The following is a 19,290-nucleotide window of genomic DNA, read 5'->3' as shown; positions in this document are numbered from 1 at the left end:
CAGGAAGAAAGATGGAGAGCAGAGGGAAAAAGAGGGTAGAAAAAGTGGCTGGTGGGATGCTGCCATGCAGATTCTCATGAAACAGCCATGGGACCGCTCCAGGTTACCCTGGGGACCACGCCAGCCCTCCACTGCCTCCAGAGTGCCAGCAGCACACGTGGCATTGCTGAGCTCAGTTTTGCTCTGTTTTAGAGAGATGTTTCTCTCAGAGGTTTTTAGAGGCTGCAACATGATGCCTCTGTGCTGCAGGAGGCAGGAACCAGAGGGTAGATTCAGCAGCCATGCCCAGAGACCAGTGCACACAACAGGGCACTGGGAGGGGAGCTGGAGCATCACCCCACTATGGCTCAGTCTGTGATACCTGGAGGGCTAAAGACCAGCTGCCACCTTTGTGGCACATGCTGCAACGGTTTACAGTGGCATAAATCTGGGAAACAATAATTCACCTGATGGCACAGCCCCCTTCTGGGTAATGCCACAATATGTGGTGCAGTTAGTTGGGTTTTTCACCTGTTAGAGGCTATTCCAGAGTGGCACTTCTCAGATGGTGAGAAAGCCCCTGACTCACAGCCTGAAATGGTTTGTGGTCAGGTAACCTCCCACCTGTTCCACTGCCAAAATTGCTCTTAAATAGCTCTTCTCTCTCACAGGCATTATTTTGCCAAGTATTTATAGAAAGCAATCAGTGTCCATTCTCACTTGCATAGACTGAAGATGTCATTTCTCAGAATCTGTCTTTGAGAAACTCCCCATGTGACATGGGCAGTCAGTAGTTCCTTTTTCTGCTGCTAATTTGGTATTTCCCTTTTCAATGTAAAATAGTTTTCTCTTTAGCTGGGGAAATTACTTAATCAACAGTTCCTTATTAATACCCATTTCCTCCAATTTATTTGATTTTCCCGGTGATAGGTAACCAAAGGCTTTACTGAAGTCTTGGTAGCTGAGATCTACCACATTCCTGTGTTTGGAAAATCACATATCAAGGAAAGATTCTGTTAGCATAACCAGTGTTACCTTTGATAATTTGCAATATGGTTTTATTCTGTTTTTCTACATCTGAATATGGAATGAGACTTCAGGGATGCTCAGTTGCTATAATGGTTATTTCATGTATGAAATGCAGTGATTAAAGTTTAAGGAGAGATTTGAAGGAGATAGGTATGGTCATCTTCCAGAATAAAACATCAGGAAATTATGTTTGGAGCAAAATGAAAATGCTTTGGGTTGTTAAATTTAAGAAAATCCTCCATTCTGTTGAATTTAACAAGCAAAAAAATAAATATATCTGTGTTTCTCCTTTTAGGTTTCCTTTTGATGCATGGCACTTGGAAGACTTTGGGTCTTAATAGGGTAAATGAAACTGTAGATCTAGAGAAGGAGACTGTCCCCTAAAGTCCATTATTTCTATCTTTCTCATACTTTCTATCACCTTTCCTTCCCCTGTCTCATGAGCTGCCAAGCTGAGGGGTTTGGTGCCAGCTGTGAAGAGCAAGGAAGACTTCTGCAATGCAAAACATGAATGCTCTTATTTCAAAACACTAAAATAAGCAGCAGGAGGCTCTGCCCATGTATGATGAGCCTTTGGGGGTGGAAGGGATTTGATCTGCCCATCCCTGATCAGAGCTGGCTTGTGCCAAAGAGATGGGAGAGATCCAGATCCAAGCCCCTAGGAACCACACTGTGTTCAATGTGGGACTTCAGGAGCTCAGCACAGTTTTGCCAGTGTGGATATCCAAGCTTATCATGGGTGAAATAGTATAAGTTACACGGGAATGTCTTCTGCCTCTCTTGCCTGCTGCTTTCCATGCCAGTCACTTTGGACATCGTCTAAAGCAAGTCGCCGGGAGCACAGCGTGCCAGCCCAAGCAGGGCGACGAGCACAGGAAACCCAAAGAGCTCTTTCTCTGCAGACACAAGTCAAGGTTTGCTCACATGTCGTCTTGTGTGCTGCTCTTATGTACAACCTCGTTTGGCTGGTGAACAGCAGGAGCTGCTCAGGTGTCAGGGTTGAATCTCAATTTTTCAGAGATGTAGGGGAGGGCAATTCTGAAGTGAGGTCTGAATCTGGCTGGTTGGCCTGGGGCTTTGCCATGAGTATATCCAAAGCCCTGTTTTATGGGTAGAACTGTGCTGCAGTTTACCAAGATAAATGAGTTAAGACTGAATGTTCTAAGTGTCATAAGAAATGGAATAGCAGCCTGCTACAATTTTTTACTTTATTGCCTTAAAAAAGCACAAGTTGTAGGAGTAAAATGATTCAAATATTCTTGAGCTATCAGCTCCCTTGATCTTGCCACAGAATTTGTGCCAAATTCCATCCAGCAAGTGATCACTAAGGGATGTTTAAACTGAGAAAACAAATAAGCCTTGATGCATTCTGAAGGGATACAGATTTTCACTGCCTATGAATCGTGACAACATACATTATGCCTACATTCAGCAACAAATCTGTTATCTCCTGGCCTCAAAAACATGCCACAGATGCAAGTTACAGAAAAACAGCTGCTACAGAAAGGGGATGTGTAAGTAGTTACTATCAAAAAAATCCACAAACCTAAACAAATGTGAACTACTATAATGTCTCACTGCTTACCACAACAAAGAGAGCAAATCTGGTTTAGAAAGGAAATGATGCAAAGCACCAGTCTCCAAATCAGGAACATCCCAACAAGACCTCCCACAGCAACAAAATAATTAAAAATAACAGAGATGAAAAGGACAGGGCAGACAGAATTACCTGGGCTGCACATTCAGATCTAGAATCTCACTCTTATGATGAAAATATTTACTGATTAAACCACTTCCACGCTGACAGTCAGCAGTGGCACTGCAGCGTGGTACTTCCAGCATCACTACTGTGAGCCTCTGCTTACCACAGGGTGATTACACCATAGAAAGTGAGGTCTCCTAGATATGGTCTTCAGTGCACTACTCCCATTACTAAAGTCCATATTTCTAATCAACCATATAGTTACGGTTTAGGAGAAGGAGCTAAATCTGTAATTAAAAAGCCCATGGCTTTTAATTTGGCCACTGGGAATATTGCCTGCTGCAGATTTGGCCAGGGGTTATTAGGTTACAAGAACTGACATGTGAATACTTGACTAGAAATGAAGTGGGCCCTTGAGCACACAGAAATTGGCCATCTCTCAATTACAGGATCACTCTTTGAGAGGTTTGAGGGGACGTGGTTAGCTGTTGGCCATGAAGTCATGTCAATGGAAAACAAATGCCAGTGAATGAGCTCTTTGACACTGTACCTGGTAAATGATAGCTCTTCAAAGCAGAGTGAGAACTGGACCATACAGGAATTCATTATGAAGCAATATACAACAGACAATGTATTCTGAGTCTTGAGTCTTAAAATCTCAAAATGTAGCCAGCTATTTGTACTCTTGGCTTTTCTATTTTCTATAATTACTTCAACCCTTGCCCCTCAATAGACATTTCTGCTACAAGCTACTACAGGGACTGCCCAGCTCCATTCCTGGTGTGACAGTAGAGTCAGACTGTCTATGTTTGGATGTTGGAGTCTCAGGGTTGGAACTATTCACTGATGATGATTTTGGCTGCTGCAGTGGCATATTGGACTCTAACATCTTGACTTCTTCCAGTTTAGAAATTGGAGGGCATCTGCCTCCCATCCATCTAATGGTTATGTGCTGAGGAACTTTCTGTCCAAGTCTTTGTGGGCACATGAAGTTTACAAATATGTGAAAAAGAAAATTCCATATAGCATTTTCTCCTGAGTAAGTATCTACCACATTATAGCTCTGTAATTGCTGAGTTCCTTGCAACAGAAAAAGAAGAGCTTATGAAAATTCAGAGGATAAGCTCCCCAATTCCCCAAAGAACCAAAAATGGGAACAACATATTCTGAAAGTTCATCCTCAGCAGCCAAACTCTGATCCAACACAGATGTAGTTGAATCTTGTAGATGGAGAAGATTATCATTTTAGATATTGTTTCTCTTGCTTTATCATTCTCTACATTTTTATGGGCTAGCCACATCTTGCTTCATGTATGAATGTAAATATATATGTAAATGAATACTATTGTGCAAAGTCTTTATCTGATACCAATAATGGGATGTTTTCATCCCAGGGTTAGATGTACAGCATACTAAACTGCACGCTTTTGACTTTTGAGTATTATACTATTTCCTGATAATAAAAGTATGCAACCACAGTTTATTGCTCTCCATTTAACAAAGGAAATCAATGTTTATTTTGTATGTCTGAAAAGTACAAACTCAATTAAAGGAATGACCAATGAAATACTGTCTCAGGAGCTTGTACACAAACTTAATCACACATGTGGGAGACACCCCCCTGGAAGATTGATTATGCTGCCCATCGAGAATGATGCCAAAATCTATTAACTGCAACAGGAACAAGAACTGGCCAAATCTCCAAGTGCTGAGCCAGCCTCCCCAGGCTAAGGGTTGGCAAGAAACTTCCAGCATCTGCTGCAGGGTCCTGTCTTCTGCTGTGTATACAGAATTGCTCCTTTCACAATAGCCCACATCTATGAAGACCCCCTGCTGCAAAGGGCAGCCAGCTGGATCCGGGTACCCGGCAGTGCATAACTTGGATCCCTCAAAGAATTAATCTGTTCCTTTGGTATTAATTTTACTGTACTTGAGCAATATACAAGAGTGGACAAAGGTCACAACTCAAAATGGCCAGTCTCGCTTTGTAACACTGAAAAGTGATGGCAATTTGCAGAGCGTTGGTGAATGTATTTCCCATTCAAAAATACATCAAGTTTCAAAAATCCCTAATATTGGTTATTTAAAATATCACTGACAAATTTTAACAGGCCTCACTCTAGCAGTTCTACATCTGATTAACACATGAAAAACAGAAGTCTTTTTTGCTGGGATAGACTCTATATTCAACATCATCGTTGGTAAAGCTGAAGTCAATGACCAATTTTTCAGTTGTGTCATTTTCAGTGTGATTTAGACACAGCCACTTTCAGATGGAAAAGACATCAGATAGGACAAAAAACCACACTGGGCGTTATAACCCCTGAGGGTGGCCTGTTCCACTCCCCTACTACTGATGACTTGCGTAATTTGATGGTCAAACCTCCTGAAACTACACAACGTACTCTGTTTTTCAATTTCATAGACAGTGATGTAACTCCAAAACAAGCAATGATTAATGAAATATCATTTGTCCCACCCAATGCAAGAAATGTCACACTGCTGCAAGCTTTGCTATTAGATTGAAAATGTGTCTCTAGAAGAGCTTCTGCAGCACTGTTTCTGTCAGAGACATAGCAGCTGGTCTTCTCTGCCCCCAGAAATTTCATATAACACGGTAGGGATGCGCTAGGTACATCTGGAGAATGACTCAAGTGGTTACAATTGTGTAAATGGTTCCTTGCTCAATATCCTAAGTCATTATATCTGTTAGTTTTTGTGTTTTCATTAAAAACCAACAGAATTGGGTTATCTCATGCAAAGCCACAGCTGAAAAGGAAGTACCAGAAGAAAAAATATATGAATTCGGGAATGTCTCGTTTTGAGGAAAGGTGACTCTGTCCTGTCTCATGCATCAAAGATTATCTCATGACTGACTGCTGTGGGAAGGGTGCATGAACCCTGGACCAGGAATTCCTGTGGAAACCTCAGAAGTTCAGATAGACTTGTTCACTGCTCAGCTTTATCATCTCTCATCCTCATTAAAGTAAAAATACAATATTAACCAGGATATTGTTCAGTAAAGCTTGCTCTAAATTAACTCACACTGAAGGAGTGAGAGATGAAAAAGAAAAGGAGAAAGCTGAAGAAAGGCACAAGAAAATGCAAAAGCAAAATTGCTATGTGAAACATGTCCACTTCCAGGGTCACACAAATCAACAGCGGATGTTTTAGATAACCTCCTGTGGCTGTAACCTGACATGTCAAAGAGCAGTTCTGCCCTACAGCCCTTCACTTTTTCTCCCATTAAGAGGGTAACAGGAGATCTTCCTGTCATCCAGTGAAATTTCTCTTCTACCATGATGCAAACACTAGTAATTCGATATATATCAACCTCTGAAATTGATATATACCGAGGGGCTGTGGAGGCAGAAATCCCTCCAAGCTTTGATACTATTTTGGGGATTTATTAAGACACTTCCATGAGGCAAAAGACAGTGCTGAATTGCTCACAGCAACTCACAGCCCCTGGGGTCTGCACCAAATGGTCTCCCTTGGATGGCCACTGTTGGCCAAGCAAAGGTAGGAATTGGGGTGAATGGGCCTGACATGCACAAGATTCATCTCTCTGATGGTGTCATGGCTTTTTTTTGCAGGTAATATAACTACAAAAATGGTTTGTCGAGGAGGCAGTTGGGCTCTAATCCCTTGTGGTAGAGCAAATGTGACATGAATGATGCTGGCAAAAAAGCTTTGCAAAAGCACAGTCACTTGGTAAAATACTGGGATGAATATTTTTGTCACTAAAAAGTGTCAATTATTTCTTCACCCATGGGATCTCTGTCTTCTCCTCCTCCAGGCAATAGAGTAACTTTTATGTTCTGGTTTTCCTCCAGAGTGCATTATAACGACATGACAGAAACAAGAGAGAGATCTTGGATTTGATTAACCCTCATGTACAGAAGGCATGAAAAAATAAAGCCCAAGGAAAGCTGAAACTGAAGAGGGATTTATTCAACATCTTCATCTTTATAGAATCATTTTCACTCAGCTGGCCTGGCATGAGGCAGCACTGAAGTGGTGAGCTGGCAAGCAGAAGTGTTTCTTGCTAGGATCACCACCAAAGTCACTAAACTGAAAAAATATGCCTGAACTGCAGGCAACAACCTGGGAACACCAGAGATTCAAACAGAGTCTTGAGGTCCAGTCTCAGTGAATCCGTATTATATCACACTGCTGCACTATAGACACAGGATAAGGTTCCACACACCATTCATCATCACGTCTTTAACACAACTACACGTATGTGAGTCTAAAAGCACTTCTGTGCCCCAATAGATTTAATCAATTCTTTCCTTAACAGAGGTTGATTTTCCTAGTTGTTCTGCCTGCATAATGAAAAAATACTGCAGTAAGGAAGAAAACGCTGCAGTGGCTCCTGCTTATAATGAAAACCACATTGTGGCAGAGCCCTGAAGACAGGCTGGGGGAGGTGGAGGCAAGGGGCTCCCTGGCTCTGCTCATAAGTATGATTCAATAAGTCATTTCCAGGGTAAACATATAAATCTGTCCTTCTTGAACAGAATCCAAACAATAAGAAGTATTCCTCTTGCTTTATTCAAAACTTCTCTGCTGCTACTGAGGAAATAAAAGGAATGGATAAAAACAAACACCCTTTGGTGGAGGTCAAAAAAGAAAACATTCAGTGTAAATGTTCAGATGGCCACTGAGTAACTTTGCTCAGAGGCTAAAGTTCTGGCTGTTGCTGATGTTCCTGATAAGTACCCTACCTCACTAGTGGTGTCATGTGTGCACTGATGTTGTTGCTCAGAGTGTTAGGATTAGATGTTAGGATGGATGCCCCCAAGAAAAGAAAAAACAGATGGGAAAGAAGAAAAAAAAAAAAAAAATCAACAATTCTTCCCCTGCAGCAAAAATGGTTTAGCTAATGTGCAAGTCTGTATTTGTACAGAAAGCAGAACCTACTATCGCATCCTGTTTTCATCAGTGTGCCCTGATGGGAAAGTTTAAGTCTGGCTCAGTTGAATGGTGAAGAACAGGAAGAAAATTCTTTTTATGAGGGTCAAAATTGCTGTGTAATCTGCAGTGTCAGATTAAAAAACCAATTCTGATAGATTTTGCATTGCAAATGAAGGCTATTGAACTGTCATAATGCAAGCTCTCCCCTCCCCACAATTTGGCTCTGTGCATAATGTCACTGAAGAAGTCATTATCTGCTACAATTAGTGTCTGGTATGTCACACCCTGCTGTAAACCTGGTGTCTGTATGAGAAGCTTTTCAGACCTAGTGCTATTGTCTGCTGTCTTGTTTAAAAAGTTGATCCTCATTGTTATCCTAAAGACCTTTTCCTGCAAAAGCAGTGATGATCTTAGAGAGTTGGAGTTACAGCGAAACACCAGATGTTACAGAGGTGTTTTTGTCTGGATAGTGATTCAAAATGAGTGCTTAAAAATGGTGATACTTGAAATCACCTCCCTTGCTGTGTTCTAGGATCCATTTCTGCTGCAGAATCCTAAAACCTCTCATCCATCCCTATTGAGATGACACAAACAATTCTAAGACCTCTACTGTTGGTCTTCATTGGGAACACCGAGAACAAAATATAATGTTCACCTTTAGCTCTTTTCCAAATTGTGCTATTCAATGCTTTTCCTTGCAAGCCCTTCCTTTAAATACAATGTTTAACATATGCTGCTATAACCTGGTAAAAGGAGGACTCAGAAGAAGAGCCAGGTTCCCCAACGTGTGGTTGTAGACAGCACGAAGCCAATCAAGTCATGGCCAGTAGAAGTCAGGAAGATGTCACCAGACAGTTCATCCCCTCTGTGTGATCAGCTGGATTCTGCCCTGAGGATCTATAGACAATTCAGCAACACAACTACAAGTAATTTTCCAACAAACACATATAGGAGACTGCGTATCTCTGTGGTTCTTTTACAAGATTTTGGTAGCTGCATACTTATCTTTCCATCTGGTCCATCTTACTCATCAGTTAAAATCTACCAATTTTCATGTAAACTGGTTAGCTAGAAGATGATTTGGACTTCCTGTAGGTCAACTTTTCCCTACCTCTTGCTTAACTGACTCCACTCTTGAACTTACATTTATTGCAGAACATTATGAGATGTAATTCCCAACAGTGCAAGACCTGATGCTACAACTTCAGTCGGTCATTTCCATCTTGAATACAACCTCTTCCTTCATTAGCTCAGTTGTATGTGTCACTAAAACGCACATGATCACATCACTTGACTGTGTTTCTACGCATGAAGGGAGAGGCAGACAGCAGAGTGAGTAGTTATGAAGGAATTAAATTTTTTCTGTCAGTCTTTTCACTAGAGAGAACGATTAGAGACATTATTGGCAGAGTCATATAAAATGTTTTCCAGACTAGATTTCATCAAAAGACTTCAAAAATAGTTTAGAGACATAAATTTAATATTTAGATTATCTTGTAAGGAACAGATTAATTCAGCTTGCTTTAGAGCTGAAGTAACTCCTAACAAGAGTAGAATAAAGCCCGACACATTTTGTACAGACGGATCCTTATTATCTGAACTCATATGGCTCATGCAGTGTGTGTCAGGGAAATAGTCACCAGCAGAGACCAGAAAGTTGAATCTGTTCTCCTACATCAAGAAGGGATAACATAGAGTACTCACACAAGGACAAGCTGGTGGCACGCTGAGGACATGCCAGGAGGGCATGAGCATGAGATGGGTTTGGCTGGTAGGGGATGGATTACGGAGGCATCTGGGAGAGGGTTCCCAGCTATTCTGGCAACGGGAACTGTCTCTTCCTTCTGTCAGATACACATATCAGGCCAGACAGATGTATTGGGCACCTGCTTTATCATCTGAACATCTTTCATATCAGGTCATTTGTGGTAGCTTTGATGTTTCAATGGGGTTTATTTCCCAGTTCCCCAGGGATATCTTTCCCTCCTTAACTGCTCTCCTCCTATGTGTAATTTGAAAGCATGGCTACTGGGAGCTGAAAGTGCTGCTGAATTACTTTTAGAGGATCAGGACATAAATTCCCAAGCTGCATAGGCACAAGGCATTATGGTACCAAGCACAGTGATATGCAGGTATTTTAAATGACCTGAATTTAAGTGGAATTACCTACATTTATATAAAAAAAAATCAGTGGTGGAGTATGAGATTGAAATAAGATCTGCTAAAGCCCATTTAACCCCTGAACCATCTTCCCATGGTCTAACTGGTGCTTTACAGCTAAAGGAAAATGCGACAAGTTTAGATCTAGGGTTCACCTTGGAGACACCTCTTAGTAGAAAGCAGACTTGACAGGTATTTTCATGTCCCTTAAGGGGTAAATTCTGCTTTTATAGCACTTCCTGGAGGTCAGGAAATCAGCTGCGCAGAGCCTGTGCTGAACAGTTTGCAGACTGGGAGCTTCAGCATCTTGGCTAGTGGTACTGTGCTTCAAAGGAAAATTGTGGGGGGTCTATATTGTAAAATTATGTTTCTAGTCTACATCCATGGTTACTTACTTATTGTCTATTATTGCAAGTTGCTGTTATATTTCCTACAAGAATGACTGCTGAAACACTGCATCCAGCTGCTAACAGCTGGGGTGCTGAGGAATATAACGCATGTGCTAAGTCATTCTCCTGGAAGCTTTTTAGATATCTAAATATGGCCTGAAAAATTAAATAATTTTCACTGAAGATACCTTACTTTTGTTAGCTTCCTCTCCCAAAGTTGTTCTTCTGGTGTCTGTCTTTGTGGAAGGAAGCAGAAAGGCTTGTTGGAAACAGTGAGGATACTGCTTTAGCACAGAAGATCTGACAAAATGTTCTGTGGGTTTAGTTTCAATTTGAGCAGTACAGGATCAAAAGACTAGCTTCTTTCTTTTCCTGAATCAAAATATGATTCAGATATCAGAGGAATCTAACCATTTCCAGACACATGAGGAACTGAATGAACACATCAAAATCTAATCAACAGAACAAATTAATTCATTTAGTTGCTTTTAGCATAAGAAAGACCATTAATTGGCTGAGGACTGGAATGGCGGAACATTGACTTCTGGAAAACTTTATGTCTCCTCAGAGAGGTACAAAAAATATTTCATCAGAAAATTCACATAGGGAAAAAGTATATTCTAATTCACTCTTTCTGTATTCTAACACTTTGAAATATATTTCATAGAGCCCATCTGCTCCAAATATAAGACAAATAGTAGAAATTAACATTCTCAGAAACTCATAGGCGGAACTTTGCCTTATAGTATTATTACTCTAACAATCATGTCCATATAAAACACAGTCAAATGGAAAACAATACATTGACAGAAAAGGGAAAATATAATATTGGTGGAGAGTTTATTTTGTATCTTACTGTCCTACTGACACCATTAAAGCTTGGTTAATTTAGGATGGCTAATTTGTTTTGGGAAGAATCTCAAACTGTGTAACATGTTTTGTTAAATCTGAGCCAAATTTGGTAGAAAGGAATTGTATTTTTGCATGTCAGAAAAGGATGTATTTCCTGTTAATTTTGCAGACATGCCTTTTAATTTTCTGCCCAGTGAGCTGAGCTTGGATCTGTTAAAAGACAGTCATTACTGAAACCTCCTCTACATAGTCACTAAAAGCTGTTTATTAGAGGTGATCCTTTAATAAAAGAGGAGCGAGAACTGGATGTAGCTTACTCATGGGATACTTCTTAGTTCTTTCTGTTGCCAAGAGGTTACCAAAGAAGGAAAAGCTTTTATTGCATTTTGGTACTGTTTCACTAGCAATGCATAATACAGGACAGTAAGAACAGGTAAAGAGAAGAAGGGTACTGGAATTGCTCATTTATTTTTGTTGGCTGCAACAAAAGCATTCAATCTCCTGTTGGATATGTTTTTTCAAGTGCTGAGTAACACACCAATAAGTTAGAATTGCAAGGTAAGAACAGTTAAAGTCTTCAGAAGCCAAATTTGTAAAGGGCAGGTGCTACATGGCTAGATCATCTCTTGTATGGAAAAGTGCAATACGTCATTACGTTTCATTTTCAAGTGTGAGCTGAGAGGTGAGAGATAGGCTTGTGCTTGGGACAGAGACACTACAGGGGCCCCATCCTCAGCATCATGCACTGCCTCTGTCTTTCTTTGGGACCTTTGGCATGTCCTTTACCCCATGAACAAGAACAGGAATATTTATTTATCTATTTATCTCCTCTGCAGATGCTTTGCCCTGTTAAAACCAAATACAAATGTTGAATTGTAGGGGCTGTGAATAATCCATCCTGCATGCATCTCTGCTCATTAAAAGCCGTGTGCACAGATCTGAGATGACAGTCTATAAATAAACAGCCCCTGTCCCAACCTACAAAGTGTGCATACTGCTCCCAGCATTATACTTCTGTCTTTGAAACTTTTAGCAATAAAGACTTGCTTTCTTAGGAAATTCCCTAGCATCTGATTGACTGTCTAAGGAAAACAGACAGATATGACTGTAAGCAGACACACAGGTACTGGATGCAAATTATGAGTGGGAAAGGACTCCCTGAAGCCAGCAGTTAGGTTTGGGTAAAGTAAGTGTCCACCTGGCCTGGAGCTGATAAGAAGCAATAAAACCCAAGAAACCACCAGTCTCAACAAGCAAGGAAGAAAGAGGCTCTAGCTTCATTCTCGCCTATTTTAACTCAAGAGATGATACATGGGATAACCCTGGAAGCCAGGTCCCATCAGCTGCAAGGCAAAACCAGGTAGCTGGTGCAACAGCACACAATATATACCACTGCTTGTCTTGAGTGTTTCCATAAAAGCTGCTCAATTTTAGGCTAGTTTACAGAAGAGTGGGTTTCAGAAGAGCCTGATGGATGAAACATTCACAAATGTAACTCATGCTTCCGAAAGCTCAGGTCTCATCCTGACACCTTCAGCCATCTCTATGGAAAATGGAACTCAGGTTCCCAAAGCAGCTGTGTATTTGGGATTTTTTCCTTGAAAAGCTTACAGTCTCCATCTGTGAATTAACTCAGCTGCTCTCAGCTGGTGTAGATCAGGTAAATTACTCTGCTGTGTGGCTAAACCTCTGACTTGTGGGTGATCATTGGCTATGTTTAAGAGCTGTGGTCTTTATCTGCACCTCTTTTTCCCCCCTGTCCTAAATTGTATCTGACTAGTTATGTGTATGAAGAAGTGATTTTTTTTTTTTTTGTTGTACACTTAGATCCATTAACTTAAAGGATAAGGAGAAAGCTTAAGTTGGTTCACTATTAGCAGCCAAAGGGGGACCTACCAGGTTCAAGGCAATGAATAAACTCTGGTTTACGCATTAACAGAGTAGGGAGAGGAAGACTAGGATTGGGTTTGGGATTATGTTAGACTATAAAATAACTGAAATAGTATTTATGGAAATTCATAGGTGTTCTGTCCCTAGGAAGAAAGATGTGCTCCATTCTGAGCTGTGCTTTTTCCCAGACTATCTGGAAAAAATATATTCAGGTAGGCTGTAACAATTGAAGCACAAATTGTTTATGTGTTGCTGGTTATTTCTGACATAAAATATTTGACAGGCTCTATGTTAAATACGTGATTTTAGTTTCTAAATGTCTGTCTCAGAGCCTTTCTCTCCCTTGTGTGTTATTAAAAGAAAGGCTGTAAAAAAGGAAGTGAGGAAACTTGAAAGTTAAAAACATTCTAGGGGTTTGCCTGAGAACAGAAACACATAGGAAGTCTTCCGTAGTATCAGCTCTTCTTGCCCTCTTATTAGTGCATTGAAATTGCTATATTCAGTCTATTAATTAATTAGTTTGTGTTTCTTTAAAAATTATAAGTGCATCTGGGACTTCTTAAGAAGTTGCACTTAGGGATAAAGCTCTCAAAGATACCAGAATTAGACTTAGCTAAAACGTTATTGGCCCCTGCAGTTGATGAGGATGTGTTCACTGAGCTGAAGGTAAGAAGCAATCACTTCAACTGTATGTCTGGAGAAAATTTTATTTGAAACTGCTTTCCAGAGGCAAAAGATAAAAGCCCTGACCTATTCAAGAAGAGCATCAGGTTGCTTGATGTGATTTGTGGTAGGAAGACGTGTATTACTGGCAGAGAATGGCTGAGGCTGGTGCCTTTGCTACCGTGTCTCCGTGATGACGCCCTTGCCTTGAAACAATGGCCTTTATGTGACCAGGAACCCTGTGCAGCTGGAGCTGGTGTCTGCAGGTAAGGCACAGAAGGGTGGTCCTGATTCTCTTGAAGTCACTGAAGATCATATGCTATTTTTCAAAAGAGGAAAGGGTTTAGTGCTAATGCTTTAATGGGGGTTCTTTACACCAAATGGGTGCGATGGCAGGAGATGGTTGCTGCTCTTTCAGAGCATGCTCCGTGGTATCAGCAGCACATTCAGGTAGCAAACCAAGGTATTGCCCTTACACTGAAGACATTAGCAGACCTGTAGATGGATGTCACCGATACCCTCAGAGCTGGACAAAAGGATTTGTCCAGTCGTTTGCAATGTTAATGCAATGATTTGGTTTGAGAGACACCATAAGATCAATGGACCCTCTTGTTTACATGCATACTGTCTGCTTGAGAGCTGCTGGGTTGCCAAGGTACAACAGGAGAAACTCTGAACTATTTGGCATCATCAATGTACAGCATCCCAACTCCTGCCATCCAGGTTGGATGATAAAATCTCTGGTAGTGTGCTTTGCCATCCACTGGCTCTTTTATTATAAGGTTTTGCAAAATGAAAGAAGATGGGCCACCTATGTACCCTGTCTGCCCAATGTGATCAGGGTAATATTGCTGAGTTTTGCAAAGGTGAAGGTAGAGATAAAGCCTTGCACTGAACCTAGTGGGTTTTTCTAAGCTGTACTTCAATAAATCTGCAAATTTGGGGGTGTAGAAACACAAGTAACTGTATAATATTTTGTTGCCCTTCATACAGCTGTGCTCCGTTGTTGACAACATGACTTGGGAGAAAGCAGATGGTTTTATGGTCTAGAAGTCTGGAATTCATTAGTGGAAATTTTCAGACGTGGGATGGTTGGTTGTTTTTTGGTTGTTTTTTTTTTTTTTTATTATTTTTTATTTTCTTTTATTTCTTGGCTTAGCTACAAGAAGTCAAAGCAAACAGAGCTGAAAATTCAGTGAAGGGTGTGAAAGAGTTTCTTTGCTCTCTTTCGCCAAAGAAGTGACTGGACAGAAAAAGCAAACACTTGCGAATTTCTTTTCCTGGTTTGCTTTATCTGTGACAGAAAACCTTTACTGAGAAGAGGAGCTCTTAAGAGCTTCCCTGGAATTCAGGTTTATTTGGAGAACACCAACATGATACTTGCTACTAAAGACTGCAGTTGTGCTAACCTCATAAAGGAAAGGGGAGGAGATGGGAGAAGTGAGGTTAATTTGTTCACTGAAGAGTTCCAACTGTGTAGTTTTTCCTACAAGGCTCTTTCTCCTACACAGGAACCCTGAACAGAAATAAAAACTGCATGGCAAATATTAACCTGTGACATCTTGAGTTGAGACAGCAGCAAAGCTCTTTGATAATGAGGTGCTGGGTCTTGGAAAGGTGGAGTTTCATGCTTGCACTTGTTATTCGATGAGTTTGTTTTCTAGACACTTAGCAAGAGCAGACTGTAACAGTTCAACAATGCCACTGCTTGGAAGAACCTGGTGGTGGAATTATTTTGGGGTGGGGGGGATGTGAGTGAAAAATTATTTTCATGAGAAAGTACAGGAGTGTTGCAGCCCTCCTAAGCCCAGCACTAGCCCCACTGCCAGCCTGCTGCCCTGGCACCAAGGTCCTAGCCAGGTTCTGCTTTGAGCTCTCCCTTCTCAGAGTCCTGTATCTGTTTCTTCCACTTTGTAGATTTTTCATCCATTCCCACCATCTAAATGAGGGGGGGGGGGGGGGGGGGGGGGGGGGGGGCGGGGCGGAAAGGCAGTGGCATTGTTCCAGCTCCTGACAATTCATTTCTGGAGTGTTTTCCTTCAAGTCCTGTGCCCCAAGCCTGCCCCAGGAGCCACCCTTCCCTGCCATGTTACTTCCCAGTATCCTTTAGACAACAAATATTTCCTATCTTGTTACAATCCTTTGACGCTAAGCTGTGGAGCAGCTGGGCTCTGGTCCAGGGCCAACAGCTTTCTGACAAGCACAAGCAACACATAACAAATAATATGTCTTTGGAGAGCCGCCTTTTCAGTGGGTAAAGGGGAGGTGGAGAGAGAAAACATGCATGTGAAACCTCTCCAGCTAAAATCGTTCAGCACACAGTGTGGATCTGCTACAAAGGGTATTTCAACATGAGCTTCTGGAAGCTGTACTGCTTGTGAATGCCAAGGTGGTTTACATGCACCTACAGTCTGGGAAATCCTTTAAGCCTTATGTAAATACAGGCTAACAAAACTACTTTGCCTGGGACTTTAAAAGTGTTAGGTAAACTTCTTCGGGATTGAGAGCCTCGATTCTTTTTTAAAAAAATCCCTGTTTCTGCTTCTCATTCTTAGTCCTCTTGGATTTCCAAACTGAGTTATATATTATCCTCCTGCGCAGACATGGGGGGAGCAGATTCAGTGTGTCATAGCAGCCTTGAAGCAGACGTCCTGGAAACATCACAGAATCATGAAATGGTTTGGGTTTGAAGGGACCTTAAAAATCATCTAGCTCCAGCCCCTCTGCCACTGGCAGGGACCCCTTCCACCAGCCCAGGTTGCTCCCAGCCCCGTCCAACCTGGCCTTGAACCCTTCCAGGGAGGGGGCAGCCACAGCTTCTCTGGGCACCCTGGGCCAGCGTCTCACCACACTCACAGAAAAGAATTTCATCCTTACATCTATATAGATCTACCCTCTTTCAGTTTAAAACTGTTGTCCCTTGGCCTATCACTACACTCCTTCCCCACATTTCCTGCACCCCCTTTAAGCACTGGAAGCCGCCCTAAGTTCTCCCCAGAGCCTTCTCTCCTCCAGGCTGAACCCCCCCAACTCTCTCAGCCCGGCCTCCCAGGGGAGCTGCTCCAGCCCCCCCAGCATCTTCGTGGCCTCCTCTGGCCCCGCTCGAGCAGCTCCGTGTCCTTCTGCTGTTGGGGGCCCCCGAGCTGGCCCCAGCACTGCAGGGGGGTCTCCCCAGAGCGGAGCAGAGGGGGAGAATCCCCTCCCTGGCCCTGCTGCCCACCCTGCTCTGGGTGCAGCCCAGGACACGGGTGGGTTCTGGGCTGCAAGCACATGTTGCTGGTCCATATTCAGTTTTCCATCCACTAACACCCCCAAGTCCTTCTCCGCAGGGCTGCTCTCCATCCACTCCTCACCCAGCCTGGATTTGTGCTTGGGATTGCCCCAACCCATGGGCAGGCCCTTGCACTTGGCCTTGTTGAACTCCCATGAGGTTTGCACAGTCCCACCTCTCCAGCCTGTCCAGGTCCCTCTGGATGGCATCCCTGCCCTCCAGCGTGTCACCGCACCACACAGCTCGGGGTCGTCGGGGAACTTGCTGAGGGTGCATCGATCCCACTGTCCATGTTGCCAACAAAGATGTTAAACAGCGCCGGGCCCAGCACCGACCCCTGAGGAATGCCACTCGTCACTGCTCTCCATTTGGAAACCATCCATCCAGTTCCTTACCCATTCGTGGTCCATCCACCAAATTAGTGTCTCTCCAGTTTAGAGACAAGGGTGTCCTGTGGGACAGTGTCAAATGTTTTGCACAAGTCCAGGTAGATGACACTGGTTGCTCTTTCCTCATCCACCAGCACTGTAACCCCATTGTAGAAGGCCACCAAATTCATCAGGCATGATTTGCCCATAGTGAAGCCATGTTGGCTGTCACCAATCACCTCTTTATTTTCCATGTGCCCTAGTATATTTTCCAGGAGGATCCACTCCATGATCTTACCGGGCACAGAGGTGAGACTGACTGGCCTGTAGTTCCCTAAGTCCTCTTTATTTCCCTTTTTAAAAACGTCATAAGAAAGCTTTGCCCACATCTTGGGACAGGACAATGACTCTTGCCAGTTGGCGCTAAGGACTAGCTAACCCCTCAGCAGCCCTCATCTCTAATTTATAATGTAGAGAAGGTGCTGTGGCTTGTTACTTGACTTAACATCTGTGCATCTTGCTCTGAGGCAGCCAGTAAACAATGTGACTAAGAGAAAATTAAATTGGAATTTTTTTTCTGTAAACTGGAATGTGTAATTATGGCAGATGATAATCCTCCATTTCTTGGAAAAGGCAAAGACTCTTAGCTGGGATTTCCTTAGCATGACCTAGTTCAAAAAGCAAATGACACTTCATAGAAATCACTGCAAAGCCAAAGTAGCAGATTTCTGGTCCTTAGTGCCAAGGGTGGTGGTGCTTGCTTGCGAACCAACACTCTTCCCTTTGCTTCCCAGCATGGAAATTCTTGTTCTAACTCCAGTGGCAGATGTAAGACAGACTGTGAAGCTGTTCCTTCTGCCTCCTTTCAGTGCCGCTTTTTGTAAATGAACTCAGAAAATATGTGATATAAACCAGAACGGTTCCTTATTTGAAAATTTCTCCTGAACTTATGATTTTTTTAGCACATACAAGTTAAAATTGCATTCTTTTAGGTTGCTTAGAAGTAATTTCAGTTTTTCATGCCAGGTGGATTAATAAATGCACGTTAAATGCATCCTGTTAAATGTTGGCCATTTCATGCCTTTAATTCAACACTTATCTGTGTTTGAATTAATTTAAATGTGATCAAATTGTATTATAACAACCTACCTGAGGCCAAGATCTGAACCTGACTTGACTGTTCGGTATTCAGATGCTCTCTTAGGCTACGGCAATGCCATGTGTGTAGCTGTACAAGCATCAGTTTAAACATTGCTCGGGTTAGAAGACTTTAGCACTACTTCTCTCAAAAACACGGTCAGAACCATCATAGATTGTAAAGCCAGAAGAGACTTGTGATCATCCTGTCTGCCTGCTGCAGGACCTGGTGGTAACTCCCTTGATGTAGAGTTGATGTCCCGCAGCACGATGTTTCGTGGGGGGTGGAGGAGAGTCTGGTACATGCAGCTGTACAAATAAGGGATTTAACTTGTTTGGTTTCAAGTTTTCCAGCCAGTTTTGGTCAACTGAATTGAAAACTGCCTGCCTTTGCTGTCAAAACGTACAGCATATAAAAATGGTTTCAGATCAGACTTAAAATTAAATGTTATGACTGTGGGAGAATATTTTTTGAGAGTAAAACCACTCCATTTTAAGATGTAACTAAAATACAGAAAACAGAAATATCTATTCTTCTCTGGTTTTCTGGCAACTCTCTTCTTCCTGCCCCTTCACCCCCAATTCTTCCCTGAAGTTTCTCCAGGTTACAGTGACATAGTATATTTTTTTTTCTCTTTAAATTGCAGAAGCAGTAGGAAGCATTTAAGAAATGTGTTTTCAGTTTCAGCACACAAGTCAAAGCAGCACAGTTAAAAGTGGAAATACTATTTTTACAATCAAAGAAGGTACCTGGGAAAAAGGTCTTCCAGGGGAAAATACCGTCATCTTGTCTCCCACTTGCCTAGATACAGTGATGGGGTAAATTGAAGACAATGTTTTACTTCAAAACTGAATTTCCTCCTTTCAGTCAACCTACAGGTTATCTCAACTGGGATGTTCACACCAAAATAATTTTAGCCCAATAACAAT

Source organism: Tyto alba, unplaced genomic scaffold (genome assembly GCF_018691265.1).
Source record: "Tyto alba isolate M040663 unplaced genomic scaffold, T.alba_DEE_v4.0 Super-Scaffold_17, whole genome shotgun sequence".
In the NCBI taxonomy this organism is placed as follows: domain Eukaryota; kingdom Metazoa; phylum Chordata; class Aves; order Strigiformes; family Tytonidae; genus Tyto; species Tyto alba.
This window is presented reverse-complemented; position numbering follows the sequence as displayed.